Source organism: Macrobrachium rosenbergii, chromosome 13 (assembly GCF_040412425.1).
Source record: "Macrobrachium rosenbergii isolate ZJJX-2024 chromosome 13, ASM4041242v1, whole genome shotgun sequence".
In the NCBI taxonomy this organism is placed as follows: domain Eukaryota; kingdom Metazoa; phylum Arthropoda; class Malacostraca; order Decapoda; family Palaemonidae; genus Macrobrachium; species Macrobrachium rosenbergii.
Window position 1 is genome coordinate 66946434 of NC_089753.1, and position 23285 is coordinate 66969718.

Genomic DNA, 23285 nt, shown 5'->3' on the forward strand with positions numbered 1-23285 from the left:
AACCACCTTTTCATATTCTCCAAACCAGACAGACACAGGTACACTTAGCACAGCAAGGTTTGACTGTATTTTTTTTTTCATTGAATATATACATTTACTAAAATTACCTTATTTCCTGTTTTATTTATACTATCTATCTATCTATCTAGCTATAATATACATATATATATATATATATATATTTATATATATATATATATATATAAATGGATATATGTCTGATGTAAATGTACCAGCATAACTCTGAAATGCAATGAGCAATTTCAACCAAATACTGTTGGGGTAAGACATCACTGGCACCTAAAGGATGGGGTGGGAAGGGGGTGACATGTAGAAATAAACGAAAAACTACAGATATTAGCGTTTAAGTCATAGTTTTTGAGGTCGCTGAAATGAATAGTGACACTCCCAATGCCCTTAAGTCCAAGTTCAGTCCTAGGAAGCGGGGGGCTGGGGGTGAGAAGGAGTGCGAAGGGGGTGACATGTAAAAATAACTGAAAACACAGATATAGTGTCCAATCCGGAGTTTTTGAGTTTGCTGAGATGAATAGTAATGCTCCCGATGGCCTTAAGTCCAAGTTCAGCCTTGATAGGGAAGGGGATAAGAAAGGGTGGGAAGGGGGACACATGTAAAAATAACAAAAAACTACAGATATTAGTGTCTAATCCATAGTTGTTGAGGTCTCTGAGATGAATAGTGACACTCCCGATGCCCTTTAAGTCCAAGTTCAGCCCCGATGGGAAGAGGGGGTGAGGATGGGTGGGATGGGAGTGACATGTAAAAGTAACCGAAAACGACAGATATTAGTGTCTAATCCTTAGTTTTCAAGATCACTGAGAAGAACAGTGATACTTCTTATGACCATTGAACCCAAGTTCAGCCCCAGTAGGAAGGGGGTGCCATGTAAAAACAACTGAAAATTACAGGTTTTAGTGTCTAATCCATAGTTTTCGAGGTTGCTGAGATGAATAGTGACACTCCCAATGCCCTTCAAGTCCAAGTTCAGCCCCAACAGGAAAGGGGGTTGACCAGGGGCGGGAAGGGGTGACATGTAAAAATAACCAAAAACAACAGATATTAGTGTCTAATCCATAGTTTTTGAGGTTGCTGAGATGAATAGTGACACTCAGGATGCTCTTTAAATCCAAGTTCAGCACCAATAGGAAGAGGGGTGAGAAAGGATAAAATATAAAATGTCAAAAATGTTGGCCAATGTAACTGAAGCTACTATCTTAACAGGAAAGGGAGAGGAAGTGAGAGTGCGGGTAAAGGGGTGTTGGTAGGAGAAAAAGGGAAGAGAGAGAGAAGAGAGAGAGAGAGAGAGAGAGAAAGAGAGAGAGTTTTGATTGTCATTCAGAGTTTTCCTAGGCAGCACCGGGTTGGTCAGCTAGTCTTTGATACAGCTTCTTTGCACTTTATTACGTTTTCCTTATTTTACTGTACAACTTTCATCTACTCCAAATCCAACACATATTTATGTTTCACAGATCAGGATACCTTGCATTTTCACCTGTCTCATGAGTCCAGTAACATAAGGCTTCTCTCCTGAAAAAATAAATTCCTACATTTCTCCTCTGTAACACTTCCAGCTGCTGTTAACATTGGGCTGTGAATCCTGTGCATCTGGGCATCTGGTAATATTCATATCACACAGAATGAAAGAGAATCCTACGATTTCCTCCTCTGGCAACTTACATGAATATAATATATATATATATATATATATATATATATATATATATATATATATATATATATATATATATATATATATATATATATATATATATATATATATATATATACAATATATATATATATATTATATATATATATATATATATTAAATATATTATATATATATATATATATATATAATAACCTTATATATGATATATACATATATATCATCATATATAATATATATATATATTTTTATTTTATATATAAATACTCATCAAGAACTGGAGTCAGAAAAGGCACTCAATACAGTTGATATTTTATTCCTAATGCCGACGTTTCACAACTACATTGTTGCAGTTTCAAGGCTGAAATACAGCAAGCTGTACCAAAAGACTGCTGAGGGTACGCATAGACGCCCATAGACTGGAGTTAGCTTCCAAACCAGGAGCAGATTGTCCAACCCAGAACAATCCAACATAAGGAACCATTCCAAATTACGCAAAACACTCATAGACAACAAAGACTTTCTAATGATAGGAAAACACAGAAAGACAGTGACTTAACAACCTTAGAATCCATAACAATAAAGTTAACAGTTTCATCATTGAACACCCAAACATCATCTACTCAGCTGTTTATTGCTTGATGGCCATACTTGCCTTATCGTTACCTTGTTTTCTCCTTTTTATTTATTTTTGTTTTTATTTGTATTTTTCTCTCATTCTTTCAAGAGTTTTGTTTTAGCTCCTGCCTGGGTAGGTTCTTCTTTTAGTGTCATGGTGCCTCTGATATTTTTAAAAGAATTAGCATTTAAATGAGAAAATACTTTAGCGATTTTAATCAGATGTTGCAATAAATGTTTTTATGATTAATTATTGAGTCAGCTCGTTGTATTTCAGCCTTGAAAATGCAACATTGTAGTTGTGAAACGTCGGCATTAGGAATAAACTATCAACTGTGTTGAGTGCCTTTCCCTGGACGCCTACAGTATGATTTCGCTAAAGCTGCAGCTCTGGTGTTTGGATATAATATATATATATATATATATATATATATATATATATATATATAGGACCAAGGGCAGAGGAAGACCATCATAATAACGGCATACCTTTATTTGTGCTTACGTTTCAAGTCATCTGTCTCATTATCAAAGCTGGAATAAGTAAAATATAAATATAAAATCAGACTCATACTTAAAATTACAATCAAAATATAAAAAGAAAAAAAGTTATACAAAAGAAAGACAAAATTAAGAAGACCGTTACCTTTCCATTGGAGTATAAAAGTAGAGTGACATAAACAAAGAATTCCTCTCCAGGTAAAACTCACGTCAGGTATAGAGTTGTTGAGGTAGTTTGGTTGTTCAATCTTGGTACTAGTAGTTTAATAAAAGAGATTCAAAGATAGGAAGCGAAGAATTGGGGACTTTGGAAAGCATTTTAAAATTTCTATAATCAATTTCTGTTTACATCTTTTGGCGTGTTCTCGAATATTTGAGAACTCTGGATTAGATAGTTTGACTCCAGTTCTATAACTGACCCCTATGACAATCAATTCACACTATCAGTAGGCGGCGTGAGGCGCCCACGTATTTCCCCCTGACTACATCGGGGGCAAGCAAATAAATAGACGATGCTTGATGTCATAAGAGGGCTAATTTTGTCTTTGTACTGGAATAATGATTTGATATTAAGAGGATTTTATATTTATATTTTACTTATTCCAGCTTTGATAATGAGGCAGATGTCTTGAAACGTAAGCACAAATAAAGGTATGCCGTTATTATGGACGTCTTCCTCTGCCCTTGGTCCTGTTTGCCTCGGTTGATAGCAGCCACCTTTAGGTATATATATATATATATATATATATATATATATATATATATATATATTATATATATATATATGTATATATGTATATATATATATATATAGATATATATATATATATATATATATATATATATATATATATATATATATATATATATATATATATAATATATATATATATATATATATATATATATATATATATATATATATATATATATATATATATATATATATATATATATATATATATATATATATATATATATATATATATATATATATATATATAGGATATATATATATATATATATATATATATATATATATATATATATATATATATATATATATATATATATATATATATATATATATATATATATATATATATATATATATATATATATATATATATATATATATATATATATATATATATATATATATATATATATATATATATATATATATATATATATATATATATATATATATATATATATATATATATTTTACGTTTTTCCGTGGTTTTAGTTTGAAATATGCTCTGTGAGACAGGTAGCAACAATTTAAGGTAATTTAGCCTTGTGATTCTGACTTCGTGGGTACGGGAAAACGTAAAAAAAGAGGAAAACAAAGGAGAATTTCATATGAGCATAGGGCTCTGGTTACTGAGGGAAATATTACGTAAAACACGTGGGCACATTTAAAGTAGTGTATTTACATAAATGACCTTAGTGGGAAAGGGAAAGAGGAACTCAAGTAGATTGAATGAAACTGGGGAATTCCAGCCACAGTTCGAGAAGCTTCCACGAAATAGGTCCCTCTGAAATGAGAGATATGCACATTATACGCCAGTAATGAAAATAGACAAAAGAATAATGAATTGAAGCTGCACTGAGGGTGTCAAAGGAGTAATAAAGAATTAATACTGCTGATGCAAGAGGTGCACGGACATTAGACAAGGGAGATTTCTGGCTTTCTCCTTAAGAAATATTACGAGACAAAAGTGTGACTGAAATGGGGCTCTTCCAGGGCACTTTACCTTAGCAGATTTTCCGAGGGCGCGTAGAAGGCAGTCCGTGGATGACTTGCGATTTCCGAGGACGAGTTTCTTCCAAGTGGTGAGATGCAAGGGCTTCCGTAAAGGGGCAAGGCGATGGGGACTCCTCGAAACTCCAAGCAATGGCGTGTGGGCTCGAGGAATACGGTCGAAGGGCACGAGGAAAAGTATACTTTGGAAAGGGCCACGTGGTTAGGATGCAAGGGCATCGATGGGGCCAGGTGTTGGCGTCTTCTTCACTCCATATCTTCCAGCCCGCGTGTGTGTCGACCTCGTGGGTTTCTGCTTTTTATCCCCTCCTATGGGGCAGGGGGGCGTCCATCACAGATGCTTTGACTCATTGCACCTGCTGCCCGCAGGGGAGGTTTTGGCCTGTAGGAGAAACACCCAAGCCAGATTACTTTTGCCTCGAAGGAAAGATCTTTATCAAAAATGGGAGCGCCTTTAATCTTTTAACCCTTGTTTTTAAGTCGATAGACAGATGGTCTATCGATCGGCCGGCTGGCAGTAAATGAAACAACCAACAACAACAAAGGAGGGGGAGGCAGTTTGCTAGCGAATTCTTGCTAATCATAATACCTCCCCATACAAGATGATGTACATACCTCCTTCGGGTGTGTACATCGATATTCAAGAATGAGCGGCAAGTGCTTTACGTTACTCTACATTCTGCCTTGCAATGAACTTTACTCCTAAGGGTTTTATGAAGCTGTGACATTACTTTTAATAACACATTGGGACAATTTTCGTTAACAGAACGCAAAGTGATTTAAACACTTGCAAAAGAATAATTACTTTAGATTTGGTTACCCACTGGTAACTTTATGTGACTCGAACAATTGTGAATTAATTAAGATTATAGGACCACGTATATGAGGCTATGGCCAACAAATGAAAAGAAAGGTTATTGTTCAAGAATTAAAATACACGGGTACTTAATTTTAGATAAAATGCATGCGGTTAGTACAATCTGCCTTGAAGATTGTGTAAATGAAAAACAGCGTTTATTTTTGTAAATGACATCCCCTTTTACGCGATACTGTAATGACTATACATATTCGCATTGATAACTTATCTTCGTTTTAACGTGCTTTGCCCAGCTATCGTTCAACGCGAGCTGAGGATGACCCACACACGGGAATTTGACAGTCGTGTGCGGGCGAGAGTATTCACGAGGTTTTAATTCGCTAACCTTAAACTACGCTAATTTTATGCGTCCACTGCCTACTCAATGTTATGACGGGGCGAGCAGACAAAAGATGTGGGGTAGGACAAACAGAGATCTTGGAAGGAAATGGAAGGGGGAAAAGGGATAATAATAACAAAAGGAAAATTACCAAGATGTTACGAATGAAACTTGACCGCATATGAAAGGCGGGACACGTCTCTCAGAGCTTACGAAAAAGGGGCATTTAAATCACAAGGGCAAGAGTTTATGACTCGCGATTCATTAAAATAAAGATAACTAAATGACTAAAAGAAAGTAAATGATATTGGCAGAAGAGCTAAGGGAAAAAGAGTGAGGGCTTTATTGTGTTAGGCGGGAATTTATCGTCCTACGCCTATAAATTACGGCCCGGACTATCACTTCAGTCCCAGGGTGAGGAAAGTGCACCCGAAGGGCGCGACTCCTTCAGGAGGGGCTGACACGCACGCCCGGTGCCAAGGTATGGGCGCAAGGGCGTGCCACTTCTCACTCTGTTATTCTTAATGATTTATACATTGTGTGGGGAATGGTATCCCGTATTTTAATTGCCTCTTGTGGGGGATAATTTAAGAGATGATTAGTAGAGGATGGTAAGAGATAGCAGTTCCTGAGGAACGGAAGAAGATAGAGGAGGGTCTGACATCCCCTTCTGGATTAGGGGTGCCAAGACCTTCGAAAAATGAAATGGTGGCACAGGTGCCATGGGGAGCTCTAGAGCTCTTGTAAATTACCTGGAATGTCCCACGCCCGTGGTAATTTCGCCTCGAGTCTTTCTTAATGGGACAGTCGTCCTCGGCCGGGAAGCGGAGGGCCCGTGACCGGAGGGCGGCACGGAGTACCACCTGGGCCTGCTGATGCGACAGCTGACGCAGGAGTGTTCCGTGCGGGTTCTACCATGATCCGTCGCGGCTCTTGTAGTTCATCGGCCAAGTGAGATATGGCAGAATCCTGACTTGCAATTGCGTCGGCGACGGGCTGAGGCAGAGAGGAGGCGGTCGGGGGGGGCGTGAGCGGCTCGCAGGTAACGTTGACCAGCTCAGGCACGGGTTGCGAGGCCGCACCTGCAGGTGAGCTTCCGCGGTGGTCGGGAGGAACCGTCTCTCTGACCGACGCTGGTAGCGGTGCCAGGCCGGGGGAAGAGAGGGGGTCCTGAGTTGGATCCCGTGAATGGAGATCGGCGTAGCGCTCTGGCGCTGGCACTAGGGCAGAGTCAGGCGCTATCAGAGGTTTCTTGGGCTCGTCGGTCAGGACGGACGAAGCTGGGCCCTGTTTGGGGCATGCAAGTGGCACCGGCAGGAATTTAGCATCTCCTGAAGGGAGATTTGATTGGGGCCCTGGCACTGGCACTGAGGCAGGGCCGGCACTGGAATTGGATCGAATCGATCGAGGGGGCCACTGTACATCGTACTCAGGTGGCACTGGTGGGGACTGCACGTCCTCCTGGTACCCAGGGGCGCCAGTCTTGGCTGAGGGAGAAGCGGGGAGGATTACTCGCTCCCGCGGAATGATTCGGGAATGGGACCCCTAGATTGTCGTGATTTCGGTGGGGACTGAAAGTCCTGTCCCAGGATGACGTCATAGCCTCCGGGGAGATGGCTTGCTACTGCAAGATTGCAAATTTTGGATTGGTGAGGTCGTGAGACTCTCAATTGGACCGTAGGGAGTATCATTTTAAATTGATTTATTCCTCGATCGTGACGAGTCTTCGTCTATTGACAATAGCTCCCGTAGGGAACTCTGTCCCTTCGGATGAGGGAGATTTGTGCGCCTGAGTCCTCGAAAGCAGTGACTCGGCGCGGGCTCGCTACCTCGTGGAGGGGCCACGATACAGGCCCTTCTTCGGCGGGAGGGCCTAATGACTGGGGATCTGTGACGGCCAAGGCGACGGTGGGAGTAGTTGATTTATTATTTGCGTGGGCATTTTGCCCATGCGGAGAATGGCCATAAACCTTGCACGCCGTGCAAAATGTCTGGCTGAAATCTTTCCGCTGCCCCTGTGGAGGGCGCAGGCGAGTTATTTGTCGGTTTTCCGGGAGAGAGAGGAGCTGGTTTCTTGTTCCGCACTGTTCGGAGGAATGTCCTGTTTTCTTGCAATAATGGCAAGTTAGGGCTTGCCCGAGTTCCCATTTTTGTGGGAATTTGAACCTCCGAGGAGGGACGGGGATTTATTTTCCGCCCCATGGATCCTTCTTGAGGGTGGTGAGTTTCCCACATATCTGTTATTCGGCAACACTCGGTGAGTGTTGCTGGGGCTTTTTCCACTATATGAGTGGCGAGGCAGGAGGGGCGTAGCGCAGGAAATGCTCGAATTTAAACCGCCGAGTACCTCGGCGGTGTTAGTGGCGCCTTCCGGAATCGAGCCATTTTGTCAACGCCGCTCAATGGTACGCCCAATCGGACCAAGTCTGGCCTGCTTCTCTGGGCTGCTCTCCAACGTCTCCTCCACCGCTCGGGGTAATCTCAGACGCCTTCGTAACTGCTTGGCGACGGCTTCCCAGTTTCCCGATCGTCTGCGGGAAGGGCGTGGTAGGCAACGAGGGCCTTTCCGCCCAGGAATTTAGTGAGAACAAGGGAGAGTTCCGCGGGGAGAGATCGCAGCACTCCAGGACTCGTTCGGCCCTTTCAAGCCATACTGGTTCGGACTCGGTCCATTTTGGCATGAACGAGTGAGCTTGGCTGAGGGACTCATCCCCGCGGCGGGGGGGGGGGTGGCGGGCTGTCGTTCTAGCATCTGGAGCTCGTGGGCGCGCTGTCGCTCTCGATCTTCCCATTCTCGTTCCTCCCTTTTCTCTTGGGCAATTCTGTCCTCTCCTCTCGTTGTTCTTGGGCAATTCTGTCCCTCTCCTCTCGTTGTTCTTGGGCAATTCGTTCCTCTCTCTCTCTGCACGTTCTTTATCCTTCTCCTGCTCTTGGGCAATTCTTGCCCTCTCTCTCTCCTCACGTTCTTTATCCATCTCCTGCTCTTGGGCAATTCTTTGCCCTCTCTCTCTCCTCACGTTCTTTATCCTTTTCCTGCTCTGGGCAATTCTTGCCCCTCTCTCTCTCCTCACGTTCTCTCTCTCTCAGCCTTGGCATCGTCCACTCGCTCTTGAACCCATGCTCTCAGATCTTGCCCCGATAGTCCCATGTCCTTCCCAGCGGACATGTAGAATTTGAAATCCTCGTTTTGTTGGGCTCTGGTATTAGCCATCTTGAAAAAATGGGTATATGATATGTCTGAAAAGACTCAGGGTGTCTGAAACGACTCAATTGCAGGAATCTGAAACACTCAATTGTTCAGACTGCAGGAGAATGGATCTGTCCGAATAAGACAGTTGATTAGTAAGTCTGAGGAGACTTTTTGTTAAAATTGGATGTGTCTTGGAAAGACGTGGTTGTTCTTGGCGAACGAATTTTAATATGCGTCTCGGAAGACGTAGTGGGATTTTGTCACGCTCGGACTTGGCCGGCTGTAGCGTGAAGTTAAGGAGTTGTCCTAATGAACTAGACTGATCAGTCCCGTAAGGGCTTAGATGTGTGTGAACTACACTATATTATGTCTCAAAAGGACTTAATTTTGGGTTCCATGAGGAATGAGAAATTCTCGCCACGTGCGACGTAGAATTTTGTATGAGTCTTTGAGGACTGGAATTTGAGAAATTCTCGCCACGTGCGACGTAGAATTTTAGGAGTCTCTGAGGACTGGAATTTGGAGAAATTCTCTGCCACGAATTGGCGACGTAGAATTTTAGGAGACTGAATTTGGAGAATTTTAGGGAGTCTCTGAGGACTGAGTATGGAGGAATTCTCGCCACGTGCGACGTAGAATTTAGAAGTCTCTGAGGACTGGAGTTTGGAGAAATTTGAATTTTTAGAATTTGGAGTCGTGCGACGTAGAATTTTAGGAGGACTTGAATTACGATTCGTCCTTTAGGACTTAGAAATTACTAACGGAAACCCAAAGAAAAATGTTTGCTGGGAAATGAATGGGGAAAAAAAAAATGCTACACACGCGGGCATGGGCGGGGGTGGGGTGCAGGTCGTTTGGCCAACACCGGAGGTATTTTTTAGATTCTGGGTGAATGAACCCGTATGTTTATATACCGTCTGGGATTCCGGAGAATTTCCCAGTCGTCTGAGAGGATAACAGTACAACGGCCTAGTAATTTTCCTATAAGCGGAGTTTAAATTTCGCTTTCCTAACACCTAACTGGAATTCTAACTACACTGAGAGAATTGTCAGCAATGCAAGCTGACTTCGTCGTGTCCCACGTGGGAATTTATTCGCGCCTAAATAACAGTTCGCAAATTGAAATGTGAAGTAAAATTTATCACAGAGGAATTTATTTCGCACTATTCCTCGAAGCAAGGATATGGCAAAGATTTTAACACAGGAATTTTCGCACTATTCCTCGAAGCAAAAGATATGGCAAAGATTTTAACAGAGGAATTTCGCACTATTCCTCGAAGCAAAGGATGGTTAGCACTGGTTATTTCCTAACTACCTATCCTGAAAGGCATGCATTAACGAATCTAATACGGCGGTTCTTTTCTCTCAGTGATTACATGCGTCCCTATTTCTAATTCCTAGGAACAGTCACGACTGTAAAAAGGTTTTGCTAAGATTAACACATTACTTACGTGGAATTTTCTGGATCTGTGTGCTGGTTTTACACAAAAGGTTCGTAATTGTCTCGTATCCAGCTTAGCTTTGCTAATAGCTGATCTGGCAAGTTGCAAATGCAATAAAGCAACACTAGGGAACTGCAACTGCAAAACGAGATCTATGGCCAGGTCGCCATTTTTACGTTTTTCCGTGGTTTTAGTTTGAAATATGCTCTGTGAGACAGGTAGCAACAATTTAAGGTAATTTAGCCTTGTGATTCTGACTGTGGGTACGGGAAAACGTAAAAAAGAGGAAAAACAAAGGAGAATTTCATATGAGCATAGGGCTCTGGTTACTGAGGGAAATATTACGTAAAACACGTGGGCACATTTAAAGTAGTGTATTTACATAAATGACCTTAGTACGGGAAAGAGAACTCAAGTAGATTGAATGAAACTGGGGAATTCCAGCCACAGTTCGAGAAGCTTCCACGAATAGGTCCCTCTGAAATGAGAGATATGCACATTATACGCCAGTAATGAAAATAGACAAAAGAATAATGAATTGAAGCTGCACTGAGGGTGCCAAAGGAGTAATAAAGAATTAATACTGCCGATGCAAGAGGCGCACGGACATTAGACAAGGGAGATTTCTGGCTTTCTCCTTAAGAAAATATTACGAGACAAAAGCGTGACTGAAATGGGGCTCTTCCAGGGCACATTACCTTAGCAGATTTTCCGAGGGCGCGTAGAAGGCAGTCCGTGGATGACTTGCGATTTCCGAGGACGAGTTTCTTCCACGTGGTGAGATGCAAGGGCTTCCGTAAAGGGGCAAGGCGATGGGGACTCCTCGAAACTCAAGCAATGGCGTGTGGGCTCGAGGAATACGGTCGAAGGGCACAAGGAAAAGTATACTTTGGAAAGGGCCACGTGGTTAGGATGCAAGGGCATCGATGGGGCCAGGGTTGACGGCGTCTTCACCCATATCTTCCAGCCCCGCGTGTGTGTGTCGACCTCGTGGGTTTTTGCTTTTATCCCCTCCTATGGGGCAGGGGGCGTCCATCACAGATGCTTTGACTCATTGCACCTGCTGCCCGCAGGGGAGGTTTTGGCCTGTAGGAGAAACACCCAAGCCAGATTACTTTTGCCTCGAAGGAAAGATCTTTATCAAAAATGGGAGCGCTTTAATCTTTTAACCCTTGTTTTTAAGTCGATAGACAGATGGTCTATCGATCGGCCGGCTGGCAGTAAATGAACAACCAACAACAACAAAGGAGGGGGAGGCAGTTTGCTAGCGAATTCTTGCTAATCATAATAATATATAGATATATATATATATATATATATATATATATATATATATATATATATATATATATATATATATATATATATATATATATATATATATATATATATTCATCCCAAAAAACCCTCAATCTTCTGCCATTACTTGACAACAGAGCTTTCTGTAAAGAGAGTGTCTTCCTTCTAGATATATATGCAGGTAGAAAAAGGAATTCCGGGAGATCATTATCAATATTAAATGACAAAGATTAAAGAAGATAGACAAGTGTATCTCGTTGTCTTTCTGAAATGTTATGATTCCATGTCTTCCGAAGAATTGCACCAGCATGCAGGGTCGTCCATTATGTTTGTGGATCCTGCGCTAGAATTCAAAATCTTCCTGAGATGGAAATTAATATGAGATCAGTGGAGCTGATGTCATCTTAATCCTTATTTCTTTATGATATTTTACTTAATATACAGAAAGATATGGGTATTACTATGCGTACTTTGTTGTCATATGTTGGTTTTTTAAAGGATTCAGTAACAGCTTATCATGAGTTAATATTAACATTTATATCTCTCTCTCTCTCTCTCTCTATAAACCAAAAAAGCTTCATTTACTTGTGATATGAAGCTACCACAATCTGCAAACTAGAGGAAGTTTTGCATGATTTTCAGAGAATTAGGATTTAGGAGAAGGAAATGAAATCTAAACATTCCAAGAAGTGAGGCTGCCAAAGAAAATTAAGACGCAATACAAAAGAAACAGGATTCAGTAATTAAAGTGGAGTGGATAAAAGGGGACTTTAGGAGTATATGTGAGAAGAAAATGCAGGAAAACAAACCCAACTAGCAAGTGCCGCAAGGAATAGGGAAACGGTGGCTAACGCCACTACGGAAATAATTAACAACCTTTTCTTCATTTTCTTAATCTTAGGTTTTCTGTTTTCTTAAGGTTTTCCTTTTTTTTATGTTGTAGATCAGTTCTGTTTAGCACTTGCCAACTGCACGTTATCGACAGTGTTCACCAGTCTTTATCGAACGTCTTGCAACTTTTTCTTATATCTTATTCGACAAAGCAGTTCCTGAATATAGAACAAATATAGAGAATATAAAAATATCTTCAATCTGGCTACTTTTCTGACCCGTAACTTGATTATCCCGATTTGCTATCTTTCTGTAGTCGACTATGGATTTGTTTCATAAGTTCTATCATTGTTTTCTGGTAAGTTTAATTAAAATGTGAAAATATTCTTAGACGAATTTGATATTAAGTTGAACGCTCCATGGAATGATATTAAAGTTCCACTTCAAAGCCCCGTTGATAGACCCCTTTCTGAAATAGTCATTTTTACAGTTGGTTCAGTCTTATAGCTTTAAGTTAGGCCTACCCTCCAACAATTTCATTTCCTTGGTGGAAATCAGAATTCACTTATTGAGGATGAAAATAGTCAATACCTGTCTTTTTCGTAATTTAGTATCACTGACTTCTTTAAAATGTTATGCACAAGACATTTTCAAAATGTTTTTCAGATCTGCAGTGATTTTTTCTCGTCTCCAAGTAAAATGTCTTTCAGGTTTCTACCCATCTTCTTATGTATTTTGTTTGCTTGATTATTGCTGTTAATATTTTTCCTGCGGATAATCCTCAACTTCTGTTTTACCTTCAAAAAGAACTTTTAAGAAATTCCAATTTAAGAATTAGAATCTGACATGACTAAGGACGAAGCGACGTACAAATGGACAATAGCTGTATTTTCACGGTAGCCTTGGCAGCTGTGGAACAAAAGGTCCTTTGAAGATTAAACTCGTTTCATGATTACAAGGAAACAAAAAGGACAGGGAATCAATAGAAGTTTCTCGGCCAGATGAGTCTTTAGACAGATTTTCCACCAGATATGTTCCTTCAGACAGGTATTCGGGTGGGTGGGTTTTCTAATGATGGCAAGATATTAAAGGAAATTTGAATTCTTGAAAATACGCTAAATATATGCTCAAATTTGTTGTTAGTATGAATTAATATTTTTACTTAATTCACGGCGGGATGCAAGAAGGCCTTGTATGGATTACATTTATTTCTTCACATAAAGGTCATTCTCATTACCCCTGCAAGTAACTAAAATTCACATATATCTATGCTATCACTGGTAGCCTTTGCCGTCGTGATCTATTGTTCATAAATGAACGTAATTTGACAAAGCTAATTAGGGTTTAAGTGAATAATATTTTTTCGACGTTCCATTTTTATTTTGTTGCAAAATATGAACTCCCCAATGGTTCACGTTTTATGTTCATGAGACGTTCAGTTAATTCCATGTTCAAAACCTTACTGAATGAGCAAAGCGACATGAAAGTAATTATATCATTGATTTGAAAATGACTCCGTTGTCATCTTCAGTTTAATGGAATGAGGCACTTCCGAACAATTTGCATCACTCTGTAGTTTCGGTTAATCTTTTACCACTGAAATTGATTTTCAGTCAAAGTAATCTTAATAGGTATAGCAGTTACAAATTTCTTATACTCCTTAAGAAATATATATATATATATATATATATATATATATATATATATATATATATATATATATATATATATATATATATATATATATATATGTATATGATGATTATTATCACTTTTGTACGTGATTCATTTATCACACATTAAATAAAGTCGAAAACCGGTCAGGACCTACAGAGGGTTTCTTATTTTTCACCTACAAAATGTGTGATATATATATATATATATATATATATATATATATATATATATATATATAGTATATATATATATATATATATATATATATATATATATATATATGTGTGTGTATATATATATATATATATATATATATATATATATATATATATATATATATATATATATATATATATATATATATATATATATATATATATATATATATAATGATTACGTCATTCGGATGTTTCAAAGAGAATGGCCCCCTGTAAGCTCGGGTGGTGGGCTTTAACAAGCAGCGACCCGAATGCAAATAAACAGCATAGTTTTTCTGGTATGTCGACATATTTAATACCAATGACAAGTTTTCTTCTTTACAAACCAAAAAAAAAAATCTTTTTTCGACAAGACGCGGTCTTCTCCGGTTAACCAACTTATATACACAACTTTATCATTTACTGTGAAAATTACTTAATCCTCTTAGCTTACGATCCCTGTCCCAACTGAGCCTCTACTTCCATATTTATATAATAAAGATATTTGGTAGCTCTCTAAGACATTTCGTTTGGAAAATGATAAACTGTTTATAAAGGTTACTGGCATTTTGCCTTGGCTAGTTGGTTTGTACGTAAGCCAGAGAAAGTGAAAAAAGTTATACATCCCTAATGAACGACAGATGTAAGCAAATGATCGGTATCCCATGACCATTAGGAAATATGTCGCTAAACTTTTGGATTCTGCAAACACTTATGTGCCTGAAAATGGCTAAAATGGTAATGATTCATTTCACTGACTTTCCTAAATAATTACACTTCAAACTATGCTTTATCCAATGCAGAGTTTTAGGCAGTTACTAAATTCCCCAAATATCAAGTCATATATCAGACTGAAGGTAAAAAAAAAAACTTGATATCTCTGAGTTGTGGGGTTTTTATTCAAATCTTTACATGAAAAATTTCCTATTCAGAGAGAGAGAGAGAGAGAGAGAGAGAGAGAGAGAGAGAGAGAGAGAGAGAGAGAGAGAGAGAGAGAGAGAGATTTGAAATGCGTAATACGCAAGTATTTTTCTGAGATGCCCTATTAGCCAATCAGAAATCTTGCCTTTGTTTCCCCAGCCTTTCTATCCTAATGCAGTTTAGTGAGTGCAATTGCTGTACACTTTGTAGTATTACTAGCTGAAGATGATGACTGTTAAACCGCTTGATGACTTAACACGAAATAAATGTATTTGCCTTCTTTTTGACTTAAAAATATTTTGCTGACACTGAAATCTGAGTCAGGAATGCATACAGAAAATAAGAAAATATTCAGGTCAAGTTTCCTTTACAGATAAGAAAGTGAAACTAATTTAATTATCTAAAAAAAGTAACTTTAAAGTAGTCTCAGATTTATGCTTGTACATTAAACCTGTGTGCGTTAATTTTTTGCGAATCTTTGGACTTGAACAAAATAATGTTTGTGGTTAGATTGAGCCTAGAGAATTAAGCCATCTTTCAGTATTAGGACTTCACATCATGCATCCTCTCGTTCGATAGCGAAATGTCATCACCTCTGGTAAGCAACACAATGGAAGCAACAGGAATCTTTTATGGATAGCCTGTCGACAAAAAGGAAGGAGCCAAGTCTTTGTAAAAGAGTAGAAAGAAGTATTCATGATTTTGTAACAGAGTAGAAAGATGTTTGATTAATTAATGTTAGTGTTAAGCACACAGAGGCCCACTTTATGAAGCAGGGCCTTAAGGCTTCTCTGAGATACATCTGAGGCGGGGGGGTGGCGCGTCCTCGGCAACACTTGGGACCAAAGATTCCCTCCAAAATCCTCGGAGGAGAGCCTTTATGAAACAAATCGATTTGATTTACCTTTTGAAAAAGACAAAACACAGTTCCAGCTTTCTAGAGCTTCTTGAAGACACGGAATCCTGGAACCAGTTATAGGTCTCTGGAGCTAAGGGCGGATTCCTTGTCTTCAAGGAGCTGTAGAAAGATGAAACTATTGAGTCTGTTTCCAAAACTATATCAGATCAATTTGATGAATATAGGCAATCCTCCGGGAATTTCGGAGGGAATCTTTCGTCCCTGGTGTAACCAGATTGTGTCACTGAAAGATAATATATTTTATTTTTATATACATGTCATTTGGTATTACCTTTTCTTTTGAACTATCTCATTTTTGCAAATATATTGTTATTACTATTATTAGCAGGCATGCTGGTGATGGGTTGATTTTGATTCTACGTACAAAAACTTGAATTCCACACGAATATACACAGCATTGTCGAAATAAACCTTTGTACCTTGATTGTTAAGAGGATTAGTTTTGTCACCCTAGTTTAAAGTAAAAAAATAAATAAATAAATAAAAATGCCCCGAAGTTTCTTCGGCTAACTCGAGTTTTCTGTACAGCCGCTACAGCATATGATCAAGGCCACGGAAAATTAATCTATCTTTCGGGTCTCGGTATAATGCTGCATGAGCCGCGGCCCATGAAACTAACCATGGGCCGATGGCGGCATGTCTTATATCGTTGCAAGACGCACCATTATGGCTAACTTTAACCTTAAATAAAAAAAAAAAAAACTGAGGCTAGAGGGCTGCAATTCGGTATGTTTGATGATTGGTGGGTGGGTGATCAACATACCGATTTGCAGCCCTCTAGCCTCGGTAGATAAGATCTGAGGGAAGGCAGGAAAGGTGGGGAAAGAAAAGTGCTGACGGACAGACAAAGCCGGCACATTAGTTTTCTTTGACAGAAAACTAAAATGGAAGGACTGTAGATGCCAATATTTTGTGAATACAAAAAACCATTAAAGTGAACGATAATATCCTATTTTAATCAGAGAGAGAGAGAGAGAGAGAGAGAGAGAGAGAGAGAGAGAGAGAGAGAGAGAGAGAGAGAGAGATCAAAAAAGGAAAAATAAGTAATTTCGAAGTTGCCAGATAATGTTGACATTGTCAGGTAATTTCGGGGGTAAAACGAAGCGGGCAGACAAACAGACGAGACAGGCAGACAGACAGACAGTCAGACAGAGACAGAGAGGCGGGGTAAGGGGTGTGTTAAGGAAGAGAGAATAACAGGTCATTACTAAAAAAATAAGTCCAGCCGTCCTCCGAAAAAAAGTGATCAAATATTAAAGCCCATGGACTCTCCTGTCTTGGATTCGAACTATTTTTGGCATTTCTGGTAGTAGGTTCAATTTTGTCCCTTATGGACCAAAATTGAAAATGGGACACAATTTCGGTCTTGCAACAATAATATCTTTGAAAACAATTCAAAGATATGAAAGAAAGTTATTAGAAATAGTTATACCTGACGACATGCATTCATAAAAGAGTTTACTCTTCAATAACAATGACCCCATTTGCCATGGGTGGAAAACACATTGGCCAAAATGGGACACTCAGACCGTCCAGGCTCCTAGAGTAAAGGTATGGGTAGGTCCCCTTGGATAGTCAGACCAAGGGACTCCACAGTTTAGCACGCAGAGACCCACTTTATCAAACACGGAAATTGGGTTTTCTTGGAGGCACCTGGGTGTACCTGGCAACACCTGGGACCAACATTTTCTCCGGAATCCCAGGAAGATAGTTTCCATTATTTAAATGATTTTATTTAGTTTTGGAATAAGACACGTAGCACAGTTCCTGCTTTCTAATACCTGAAGACACGAAATACCTCTAGCAGACAACTGTAAAGCTCCGGACGTATTCTGTGCCTTCATGAAACTTTAGAAGGCAGGAACTGTGTTGTAAGCCTTTTCCAAAACTGAATCAAATAAAATTGAATACACGCCATTAGTATTATCTTTTCTAAGTGCTATCTTGAATACGTTCAAACAATTTTGGAAGATTTTATTGCAAAAATGTATTATTATTATTATTATTATTATTATTATTATTATTATTATTAAAGCAACATGCTGGAGATGTGCCGATTTTACTGGAATGCGTACAGAATGTCAAAACTAAACCTTTATACCCGGATTGTTGAGAAGTTAATTCACGGTCTGCTGGTTTTCACTGAAAAACGACGTTAGGTGAAGAGCTTTTTAGAAAAAAAAAAATAAAAATAAAAAAATAAGGAAAGTGCCATGTTACAGTCTCCCCACTCAGAAGCCATCGGTTTTACGTCATCATCAGCATCACCTTACGTTAAGCCAGCCTTGTTCTGGCACGGGGTCTTGCTCTAAGACAGCCCTTAACATCGGTTTACAGCAGTACGCTCAATCAACTACTTATCATCCAATATACTGTACATATCAGGAAAGTTCCTTTCAAATTCCGTGCTCCCGCCCCCTCCAGAATAATAAAACTACTTCAAAAGAACAAGAATACCTTCCTCTTTTAATCACACACACTGACACGGACGCACTGATAGAAAGAGAGAGAGAGAGAGAGAGAGAGAGAGAGAGAGAGAGAGAGAGAGAGAGAGAGAGAGAGCGAGAGAGAGAGACCAAAAGAGGGGGAAAACGGCGGTTCCTTGAGATCAAAATAATTTTAACATTGGCAACTAATTTCGGGCTTGAAACCACATAGACACACAGATAAGCAGAGAGAGAGAGAGAGAGAGAGAGAGAGAGAGAGAGAGAGAGAGAGAGAGAGAGAGAGGCATTGGGACTGAGAGAGATATTTTGGGGGATGAGGAGGAAATCATGGGTCATTACGCCAAATATAAAACTGATCAAATATTTGGCCCATGGATTCTTCTGTCTTGGATTCGAATAATTTTGGCACACTGGAAGTAGGTTTAATTTTGCCCATAAGAAGCCAGATTTTAAAATGGGATCCAGTTTCCACCTGGTAATAATATCTTTCAAAATAATTGAAAAAAATACTGGAATGTTTTTCGAAAGGGTACTACCAAATGCCATGAATATAAAAACAACAGATCATTGGTTAGTGACAAATACCCCATCTGAAATGAGTGGGAGTCATGTTGGCCGAAATAGGCACTCAGTCTCTTCCAGGCTTCCACAGGAAAGAACTGTGCGGGTGCTCTTGAATAACCGTGGTCCCAAGGCTTCATAATTAAATGGGGATTATAAAAAACTATGTACCAGAAGCTGATTAAATCCGTGTCAAAGGAAATATGACTTCGTAAGGTTATTAACTTAACATTTTTACGAGTAGTCTGGGAAAGTTAAAGCTTTAATACTGCTAGTACTTAGTGCAGTCCCATAAATGATGACTTCTAATAACGTTTACAATTCAGTGGCTCAGAATATAAAAGCAGCAATGATTCTGAAACAAAAACAGAATTTATAAGATTTTTTACAATTCATATGACACAATTTATATAGGATGTAAAATTGACCTAATGTCCAGAAGTGCTTCCGATTGCCTGCCTAATTTTGCAACTTGGTGGTACTAGACAACGAACTTGATATATTACAGTTGTGTTGTCTTTTGCCATAACGTAAAATAACGAGTATCTAACAAACTCAGTCTCATAAAAAAATTGCTTACTAATAGTGGAAATGTGCCAAACTTCTTCACTTACGATTAATGTTTCTCAGGCATGTTTTCCTCTTTGCAGCAAATAATAAAGTATTTCAAACTATTATACAAGAAATAATCAAAGACGCAGTGAATGTTCAATATAATAAGAAAGGTTTTAACTTAAATGTATTCTAATAGCAAATTACTTCTGGACTGTAAGAGTTGCTAAAGCAGCCAATTATATGAATTTTAGTGTATGAAGTTTGATCCTAACATACACTTCCCTGTGATTACCTAGTGAAGGTTGGCAGCAGAATGAATGGGGAGGCAATCCTCGCGTGATCATCAATAGTGATCATTTGTTTATTTTCCTTCAAGATCAGAGCTGCATTTCAAAAGAAAAGTGAAAAATGTATAAATTCTGTTGTCAGTACCTTAATAGGATAAGTGTTATGTATTTATTGAACTATGTGCCAGCTTAGCAGAGGCACATCCGTTGCAGATGCGGTTGTGTCGACGTCGAGGTTTCCATGGTTGAACAGTGGGATCTGACATATGCATTTGGGTCTGTCATGATCCAAGCGCATGGAGACAGTGTGATCTTTCGAACATTGAACCGATGCTGCCGGAAATGTGCAGGTTCCGGTGAGGTATGTGTGTGGGTGTGTGTGTAATCTCCCCATGGTATATTATCAGGGGACAGACTCTTGCAGGAGGGATTCCATTAGGAGACTGGGTCTGTTTTGGTTAGTGATAAAGTGTGGGAAAATCACCACTGGAAAATCTGTTATTTGTCGCCATAGAAAGAATTTGGGTTTCGTCCTGTAAGGATGAATATATTTGGAAGTGGTGTTTGTTTTTTATGTACTATATGACATTTATTGTGGGCTAGAATGATTATGACCTTATTACTTTATTTTATGACCAGGGTGTTATTCACTATTATTAGTTGGTCTTGAAGTACAAATCTGCATATTTGTGAATAAGAATTTCCTCTAGTAATGATTTCCATCTATAGTTGGTGGAATTTACTCCATTTCATGATCGTAGCTTTTGCTGAATCCCTTTCATTAAATTTGCAAATAAAGTCTAGTTTCGTATGTCAGTGTTTAATTTCAGTAGGCCTTGGTTTTAAGATAGATACAGTGAAGGGAGTCGATGAGGGAGAAGGGATTTGCTAACCCAGGGTCAAGCCATACTACCAGAGACGTCTTAGGAAAAGTGAGATGTTTGATTCTGTTCTTAAAACAGGTACAGCAATAAAAGATGGCCTTATTTGACCTGGGGATAGGCCATTTAACATACGAATACTTTAGCAACCACAGCTCCTTTCACTATTTTTGGGGTGTGCCGCAAGGCATGAAAAATTATCAGCAACATGGTACCTAATTATCTATAATGCAGTATCTGACATTTCATATATTTGAAGAACATACTGGAGGACAGACAGAAAAAAATACTGCAGACCACTGGCCACATATTGATAAAGAAAGGCCCCTGGAACAGCATTTTAAAATTCATCATATTCTCAAGGCAAGTCATGAGATTAGATTTGATACCAAGGATAGCTGTTCTATAGAGAAGAAAGATATGGGACAAGACTGATTTCTATAGACATTATCTGTGTGATCATTACCACTTTGATATAAGTAGAATTAGGGGAAAATAGCAATTTCTCTTTCATGATAATAGCCCTGGGATTTTATTCTGTCCGGAGGCTGTCTGAACATTTATGTATTTACTAGGGTTTAAAGTTTTCCAGGTAAATATATTTTTATCGGTGTTTTCAAATTTTCTGAGCTTTGGAGAAGTAGCATATAATAAATGAATTAAAGGAATATATCTAGCAAGAGTCAGAAGTTATATTGTAAAAAATAAAGTCGTCATGTGATGTCTGACAAATCATCTGCTATCTTTGCAATTTTTCTGTCTTAAAAATTGTAACCGTGGCTGCCTAGATATCACCGCTGCTAATAGTCTAAATCTCATACATAGTCTTTAAACAAGGTCCTAATTCAACGAAATCAAAATAATGTTTGCATGACTTGAAAAAAAAAGTCTAAATCTTTTAACAAGATTTCAGCATTAATAATACGAATTAAACTATATCTGTCTAACAATGGTCAACTGAACAGTGAACTTACAGTGTATAAATATCTGAAAATCTACATTAGACGATCTCTAAGGCCATAAAAGGTTCAACACCCACAATTCTTTCGAGATTCTCACAAATCCGTTACTATTATTTAAATTTATCATTTGTCTTTGCGGCTAATAAGGCGCAGAGATGACACGATGATTAAGTTTCTTCTCAACTTTTCTGTTCCTTTTCATTTCCTTTGGATGACAGTCACAGGAGGGAAATTCATCTCTAGGATGATGGTGCTAAAGTATCTAAGCCACCTGGACTGCTTGCTATGTTGGCCTATTTATATTTATTGTAAACACCAGCAGCCAATGTTTCGATTGGCTTTCGTTTTTAATGTCCACGAAAAAAAAATAAATAATCACAATAATGTCCTTCCTTTTTCTTGCCAAGTAAACTAATCAATATTCTAATAATCAAACCTTACAGATTCTAGGCCCAGTTTATAGTGTCGTGAATTCCTTAATTTAATTTCAGTTACTAGCTATATGGATTTATTTTCTAAAGCAGCCGTTTATTGTTTTCAATATTTTCAAGCATTTTTTATTCATAATTTTTATTAACATTATCAAACATTCACAATGATGAAACCTTAAAGACGAACACTTTGAAAGGCAGGCTTTCACCAAATAGAATAAAAACTAAACAACCGATGAGAAAACTTAGGAAACAAGTAAATGATAACAAAAAGGTAATGTTAAAATTTGAGAAGGATCTAACGTTTAACTGAAAATGGCTCTCTGAAATTAACACACTGACTCCCCATACTCCTAAACAGCGATTTTTACGCCTTTTATTCGGAGATGACTTTAACAAACTTAAGGAAATCTTAACAGAACTAGGAATGATTTGAACAACTTATCTTTCATCGTTTCAGTAATTTATTCGTTGTGGTTTTCTGTTTTTATTAGTTAATTTTCTTCCTCTCCTCTTTTTTGCCCTTCTATTTATTCATTAGCATGCAAATTTCATGAATCGATATACCCCCTAACTGTGTCAATAATCTCAACTTTACTAAGCTCACAGCTCACAGCGTCAAGTATTTTATTTATTTATTTGATTATTATCATTTTTTTTATTTGGGAAGGGTCTGTAATGATCAGTTAAAAAAAGAGAACGAGCTCACACGAGTTGAATTGCATATATGTACTTCTGCCAAGATTTTTTTTTTCCAGAAGTCTTTACATTACCATTTAAGAATGAGTGTTTGAACAAAGGCAAAATGAAATGGACGCGTTTGACTTTGTTTCTAAGAAAATGACTTCTGGGTCTGGGAATATGGCTTATAAGACCTTGATGGATAAAAAAAAAGTTGTATCAGATGGTACTAA